Source organism: Protomyctophum parallelum (assembly GCF_964188405.1).
Source record: "Protomyctophum parallelum genome assembly, chromosome: 4".
Classification (NCBI taxonomy): Eukaryota; Metazoa; Chordata; class Actinopteri; order Myctophiformes; family Myctophidae; genus Protomyctophum; species Protomyctophum parallelum.
This window is the reverse complement of record NC_139700.1, coordinates 46,493,927-46,502,006: the sequence shown is the minus strand read 5'-3', so window position 1 is coordinate 46,502,006 and position 8,080 is coordinate 46,493,927. Positions and strand designations below refer to the sequence as shown.

At 39.8% G+C, this 8,080-nt stretch overlaps 1 long non-coding RNA gene across 1 annotated transcript; it reads right to left on the bottom strand.

Moving 5' to 3' along the window:
- Positions 1–1,158: 1,158 nt before the first annotated feature.
- Positions 1,159–5,166, bottom strand: LOC310857580. The gene is made up of 3 exons (XR_014569154.1): positions 5,061–5,166; positions 3,536–3,646; positions 1,159–1,236 (listed from the first exon to the last, which is right to left on the bottom strand). It is a non-coding gene; the product is annotated as an uncharacterized lncRNA (long non-coding RNA).
- Positions 5,167–8,080: the final 2,914 nt, after the last annotated feature.

Below are 8,080 nucleotides of genomic sequence, written 5' to 3'. Positions count from 1 at the left end.
TTGTCCACAAATATAAAGTTCTTCCTTCTTTTTAAATATGTTCTTGCACATTGTTATAATGATCATTATATATCCCCCTGCAGTCAGAGTTCATAGTTTTAATGAATGAATGTGATGCATTGTGAGCTGGTATAGATCTGCTATTTTCAAAAGTAATCTTTTTATTTAATTTTTGGATTAGCTGTCCTTAGTTGGGCAAATGCATTCATCTGGGGATCCTTGACATGGGAATGTGCTGTGTGAGGATCACTGGTTTAAACAACATTAGGAGAAAAGCCCAAATAACCACTTTAGAAACAAGAAAAACAACCACACAGAAAGCAACTTTACAGAAAAATAAGCCGCTTATAATAAACAGACATGGCAACACTCTACCAGCCTCCCAGAGCCGCTCAAGTGTCAAATCAAACAGTGCTTTTTGCGTTTATGAGGTGGTCAGACCCACGTCTAATCGTTATGCGCTGAGTGTCTTTAGGTCAAGGGGCTTAATAGCAAATTGCGCAAAGCGAAAATAATTAACATATGGACACTCCCACAATGCTAAAATATTCAGGACCGCGGTAAGCCATAATGTGTGTGCGTTCAACACGGGTCAGTGCGTTCAACACGGGCCGATATGCCTTTCATAATACGAATGTGCGCAGAGCGAGGCCAATTTATGTATTTCCATTGGTAAAACGCACCTTCAAAATCTACCCATAAGAACATTAATAATTCTACTCGAGTTGCATTAAGACGCATTCTAACCCTCAATGGCTTCCTTTCTGAAAAATAACAATGATAATAATCATTGTAAAAAGATTCACGCGTTTGGATATTCTATTTACAATGAGATGCGGACGGGAGCTGGAGCCACTTGGACCCGGACGTAACGTAGGACTACAAAAGGACGTCGGACTTAAATACAGAATATCTCACCATCCATTCTGAGGAGGACATGTTTGTAGTTCAGTTCATTACTTCACTATAACTCACCTGTCACCTCCATCCAGCTCTCTGGTGACTCTCCACGGCCAGAGATGGAGCACTTGTAGAGTCCTTCATCGGACCTGGAAACACTGTGGACGGTCATCTGTCCTGTAGGCTCAGCGCTGAAGAAGGATCCGTTTTGGTAGAAGTCAGCCGGAAGGTCAGAGGATGGTTGACCTGTTGTCTGGTCTTTGGACAGGCAGTGGAACGTGACATCACTTCCCTCTGGCACAGGAAGTACAGGACTCTGTAGGATCACATCTCCACCTAGAAGAAACATGTTTGAGGTCTTGACTTATGTTATCATCTTTACCTCAAATACAGCTCAATGTGTTCTTATGTTATCATCTTTACCTCAAATACAGCTCAATGTGTTCTTATATTATCATCTTTACCTCAAATACAGCTCAATGTGTTCTTATATTATCATCTTTACCTCAAATACAGCTCAATGTGTTCTTATGTTATCATCTTTACCTCAAATACAGCTCAATGTGTTCTTATGTTATCATCTTTACCTCAAATACAGCTCAATGTGTTCTTATATTATCACCTTTACCTCAAATACAGCTCAATGTGTTCTTATATTATCATCTTTACCTCAAATACAGCTCAATGTGTTCTTATATTATCACCACTTTACCCAAATACAGCTCAATGTGTTCTTATATTATCATCTTTACCTCAAATACAGCTCAATGTGTTCTTATATTATCATCTTTACCCAAATACAGCTCAATGTGTTCTTATATTATCATCTTTACCTCAAATACAGCTCAATGTGTTCTTATATTATCATCTTTACCTCAAATACAGCTCAATGTGTTCTTATATTATCATCTTTACCCAAATACAGCTCAATGTGTTCTTATATTATCATCTTTACCTCAAATACAGCTCAATGTGTTCTTATATTATCATCTTTACCTCAAATACAGCTCAATGTGTTCTTATATTATCATCTTTACCTCAAATACAGCTCAACGTGTTCTTAAGTTATCAACACTTTACTCAAATACAGCTCAATGTGTTCTTATATTATCATCTTTACCTCAAATACAGCTCAATGTGTTCTTATATTATCATCTTTACCTCAAATACAGCTCAATGTGTTCTTATATTAACATCTTTACCCAAATACAGCTCAATGTGTTCTTATATTATCATCTTTACCTCAAATACAGCTCAATGTGTTCTTATATTATCATCTTTACCTCAAATACAGCTCAATGTGTTCTTATATTATCATCTTTACCTCAAATACAGCTCAATGTGTTCTTATATTATCATCTTTACCTCAAATACAGCTCAATGTGTTCTTATATTATCATCTTTACATCAAATACAGCTCAACGTGTTCTTATATTATCATCTTTACCTCAAATACAGCTCAATGTGTTCTTATATTATCATCTTTACCTCAAATACAGCTCAATGTGTTCTTATATTATCATCTTTACCTCAAATACAGCTCAATGTGTTCTTATATTATCATCTTTACCTCAAATACAGCTCAACGTGTTCTTATATTATCATCTTTACCTCAAATACAGCTCAATGTGTTCTTATATTATCATCTTTACCTCAAATACAGCTCAATGTGTTCTTATATTATCATCTTTACCTCAAATACAGCTCAATGTGTTCTTATATTATCATCTTTACCTCAAATACAGCTCAATGTGTTCTTATGTTATCATCTTTACCTCAAATACAGCTTAATGTGTTCTTATATTATCATCTTTACCTCAAATACAGCTCAATGTGTTCTTATATTATCATCTTTACCTCAAATACAGCTCAATGTGTTCTTATATTATCATCTTTACCTCAAATACAGCTCAATGTGTTCTTATGTTATCAACACTTTACTCAAATACAGCTCAACGTGTTCTTATATTATCAACACTTACTCAAATACAGCTCAATGTGTTCTTATATTATCATCTTTACCTCAAATACAGCTCAATGTGTTCTTATGTTATCATCTTTACCTCAAATACAGCTCAATGTGTTCTTATATTATAATCTTTACCTCAAATACAGCTCAATGTGTTCTTATATTATCATCTTTACCTCAAATACAGCTCAATGTGTTCTTATATTATAATCTTTACCTCAAATACAGCTCAATGTGTTCTTATATTATCATCTTTACCTCAAATACAGCTCAACGTGTTCTTGTATTAATGTCAAGTTTACCCAAATTGCAGCTCTTGAGCCCCATTGTCCACCTCATGAACAGCTCTCAGCGGGTAAATGGAGACCCAATTGGTCTCCGGTTCCAACTCCGATGTTTTAGATTTTTTTGTGAATAAATAAGTAAATAATGATTGCCACTCTTATCATCTCTGAGATTAGATAACCTGAGAGAGATAATCATGGCTGATCATTTGTTTCAAATTGAAAAACATTTGTTTATCAAGTTAACCCCTGTAATAAATGGAAATTAACCTCCATCTGTGGTATGGAATGAAAGAATATGAACTATGTCTGTAGCCACTACAACATATTGATTGACTATATAGTAGTAATTATATATGAATAGTAATGCTAATGATTGTACCAGAGATGGTAAGGCTGATGGAGAGGCTGTGTTCTCCTGATGTGGACTCACACCAGTAAACTCCGCTGTCCACGGTCATCAGGGTTGTTATGGTACAGGTGTCTCCTCCTCCTACACATAATCACAACGACAAGTATGAGCGATTTGAGTTGAAATCCATCCATGCACGCCGCACGCACGCACACACAGGCCCTCATTTATCAACCGTGCGTACGCCAAAATATGGGTGCATGAATTACCGACATTTTCAGCATTGACCATTTCCGCCAAAGCTTGAAATTGAACTTCACAAAGTTCAAAACTCACCTCTGGTCGGGAGCTGTCGTACACTTTGTCCTCACCTGTTTTTCTGTCGTAGAACAGCGGAGCAGCATTGTTTGACCAGCTGAGAGGCTGTCATGTATAAATGTATAAAACTAATAATAGCCTACATGTGAAAAATATATATTTTGTAAAGGCGTGTCATATGAAATTGGTAGGATAATCGCGCAATTAAAAACAATGCTTTAAGCCATTTAAATTGTGTTTTGCATGAGCGCATACCGGTAGCCCCCCTCCCCCCCCTCCTAACTTAATTCCATGACTGGATCGAGAGGCATTTGCAGTGCTGCAGCTTTAGATTTTCTTTCCGCAGATAAGTAAGCCTGGGACCGAGGCTATGCAGTATGCAGCTATAGTCAAGTCTACCACCAACGGCAACTGCAATCTACAGCCATGTCTTTCTCGCGTTACGTCTCGTCCTTTTAATTAAGGATAAACCCGACGCGCTCGAATGCCAATAAATGTGACGTATGCCGACAGTGTCGAGGCAGCGCAAAGTGGGGACCGCTTCATTGTTTTTGTCATAATATGGAAAATCACAGGTTACCGCCAACTTCACTTCCTAAACTTTAGGCTGCGCAGGGAGGAAATCTAATATACAGTGAGTAATGTCATAAACGTGCATGCAGGTCAGTGACATAGACAGAACAGGAGAAAGAACAGGAAAACAGCATTTGTCACGGGCTGTGCGTGTCCAAACTCATTCCAATGACGTCGTGAGCAATGTCATTTAATTATTGCTTCACATAATCACAGGTTCAGGTTTTCGTTCACTAATCTTGTTGTATATTAAAATGAATACACATTTTAATAATTGCATATACAACTAACACACAGTGACAGTTGCTTGCAAGTTGCATGTGCGTGCGTGCGTCTGTGTGTGTGTGTATGAGAGGGGGGTGAGGCGGTCAGCAAGGCAAGGAAGGCTTGACTTGATGTAATGTAACTACTAACTATGGTTTCCAAGATCGTACTGCAGTTGTTCATGTCGCAAAAACCGAGGGCGAGGCTTGATTTCATAGGGCGTGCCAGATAGATTTCAGCCGTCACATTTATTAACGTCGGAACGAAATTAAGGAAGGATCAGCTGTTTGCGATCACTTTATAAATGCCGTGGCCACGTGGGTGTACTACGAAACCTACACTCGAATCTGTGGCAGATTTTACACTCAATTGATAAATTAGGGCCATACAGTGCACACACCGTTGACTTCTCCCCAGTCAGTGGCACAGCTGGTTCCATTCCACGTAATGTCTCCTCCTCCTCTTGTCACAGACCATCCTTCTACAGTGTCCATCTGGTCCTCACAGCTCAGTGAGATGGGTTCAAACTGAAAGAACTGACATCTGTCAGGACGCACTCTGATGGACACTGGGAAAGAGAGAGCTGGGGGGGGGGGCAGGAATGAGGGAGAGATACAGTAGATTGTAAACAATCAGATTCAATCAGTTCATCAGATGTATGGTGTAGGCCTGTGTAGGCCTACCTACATGGTCTTAATAATGGTTATCCTTTGATTCAAAACGTGAGAGTGCCTGTTACAGCGCCACCACCAGGCCCATTAGGACAATATATGATTGGATATCTTCCTTGGCCTGCCCTCACTTTACATCTTATGTACATTTTGTTTTACTGTATAAAAATGAGATGTGCCTCCTCGCCAGTTTGAACTGCAGCCCCCCCCCCCCCCCCCCCCCAACAGTTCCTCTGCAATCCTGGTCTGGTATCAACATTACAAGAGCACTCCCCAACTACACTACCCATAATGCAATGCAATGAAGTTGTCTCACCTTCTGGTTGAACAGGACGGTCAGGACCACAACAGATGATGTAATACACCACTGTGGGAGAGAGACAGAGAGAGAGAGAGAGAGAGAGAGACTTTGACTTTTATAAAACCTTTATTTTCTAATAAATAGTTACAATCTTAAAAACAGTACAAACAATACATTATCAAATACCCATTTTTCCTTTCTTTTTTTTTGTAACTTATACAATAGTACAAAACTAAAAACCAACTCCTCCTCAAAAACCGAACAGGGAGCATCATTGTAACACCACTGAGAAATGAACTCATCAACATTGTTCATGAGTGAGTAAAACCTAAAATCCACTCGAATTCTGCCTTTCACCAACGCTTTAAACATCGGCAATTGTTCCCCCCCTCCCAATATTTAATAATTTGCTTTTCCTTTTTTTATATATAGCAAGTTTGGCTTGACCCACCACAAAGTTCAACAATTGCCACTTTTTTGCATCTTCCTTTTTGTACCCAGCACCAAAAATGAAAGCCGTTTCAAACCAAATCACATTGCATCTTGAAAAAACACACTCCAATGCGTCAAACAAAATTCCCAGTCTTTTGCATTCCAAGAAGCAATGGAAAATTGTCTCTGTTTTTTTTACAAAAAGGACACTCATTTGACACTGTGCGATCCAGTTTTGCGACAAAGGTATTAACAGTAAACAAGTGTAATGCTTAATTGGGTCGTCCACTCACAGTTAACAGTCTCTGTATTGAGTTTGTGCTTGAAATGTACTGTAATTCTACAAACTGTTAATAAATATCAAATCAATCAATCAAACAAACAGCTATTGCTCCCTTCAGGATCCTCCATTGTAGGTCACCTGCTCTTTTGTTTAGAGGGGGTTTGTACAGTAGCCTCCACTCCGGCTTGCAACTCTCCTCTACCTTTAGTTCCCCCCTCCACACAGTGTCTGTTCTTCCACTAAGGGTTGTTTTGTTCAGGGCATGAACACAGTATTTATATAAAGCATTTCCACTTAGTATGTATAAATCATTTTGTTCTTCAGTGTCAAAGTCCACTAGAGGTCCTGTTAGCTCATTAGTGTCTATTTCCAATCCCATTTCAGGGAAAGGATCCCCGTCATCAGGAATCTCTGTCCCTCCGAAAAGATCCTGTAGCATCTCCGATTCTTCTCCAGTCAGTCTTTTAATCCACTCATTTAGGATGTCCCTGGTGTGATGATGTGACCTCAGACCCAGTACTGAGGCCACAGCCTCTGTGTTATAGAGACCTGGACCTGCTACATCCACAATGTGTCTCAGCTTTACTGCTCCAGCTGAAACAAGCCGCTGAGTGAGACCAGGCCTGCTGTTGTCCTGAACATCCAGCCGGGCTCCATGTATTAAAGGCTCTTCCAGGAGCCAAAACAGCGAAGATGAAGGATCCAGCCTATTCCAATTAAAAAGTGTCCATGCTCTAAAGAGTCCTTGATAAAAATGAGTCAAATTAGAGTCAAATTACAATTCATTAAAAACAAAGCAGCATCAAAACTCAACCCGTCTATTTTCCTCAAAATTACAGTCATTATAAGTTTCCAGACCACATCTTCACCTCCTGTTAAGTACCTCTGAATGTGCTGTAATCTAAAAGCTGATTTCCTGCTCTCCAAATGTATTAACCCCTGTCCCCCCTCCTCTTTTGGCAGGTAGAGCACACTCTGAGGGACCCAGTGCAGTTTATCCCAGAAAATAAATAATCATTATGGACTGTAACTTTGGTTACAGCAGGGGGCTCCATACATTTTAATTTGTGCCAGAGTGTTGAAGCCACTAAGTTGTTAATAATAAGGACCCTTCCTCTGTAGGACATTTGCGGTAACAACTAGTGGTGTCAAAAAAATCTCGATATGAATCGATAATCGATTTTAACATTAACGATGGGCCTACATCGATGCACGTGTGTCTGGATCGGTCAAAATAGCGTCTGCATCGGACGTTGGTTCGATCCTAAAGCTGCAAATCGATATAATTCAACTAACTGCGGGAAAAACACAGATGTACAAGCCCAAAGCGCTGTGCATTGCGACGGGTAGATAACTTGTAGATCTGCTACTTCCAGCGCAGGACGGGCACATGCTTATGATGACGCTCTATATGCATCAGCAGCCAGCGACAACAGACGAGCACTAGCAGCATAAACCACTCGTCGTCAGACGGAATACACACGCAGATACGAGTCACGACACAACTTTATTGCACATCTGTGCTTTGCCTTTCATCCACGCTTCTATAGCCTTTTAAATCTCATTTCCCATCCACGGGCACAAGCAGCGTGATATCAGCAGCTTCCACCCGATCTGGATGGTGGTGTTGTTTCTGACGGTAGCAACTAGTTAGCATGGGAGCTAACATTAGTTTAACTCTGGTCCATATCGTTAGAAGCCAAGGAGTTCCCCAACCCTCACACTCGATGCTG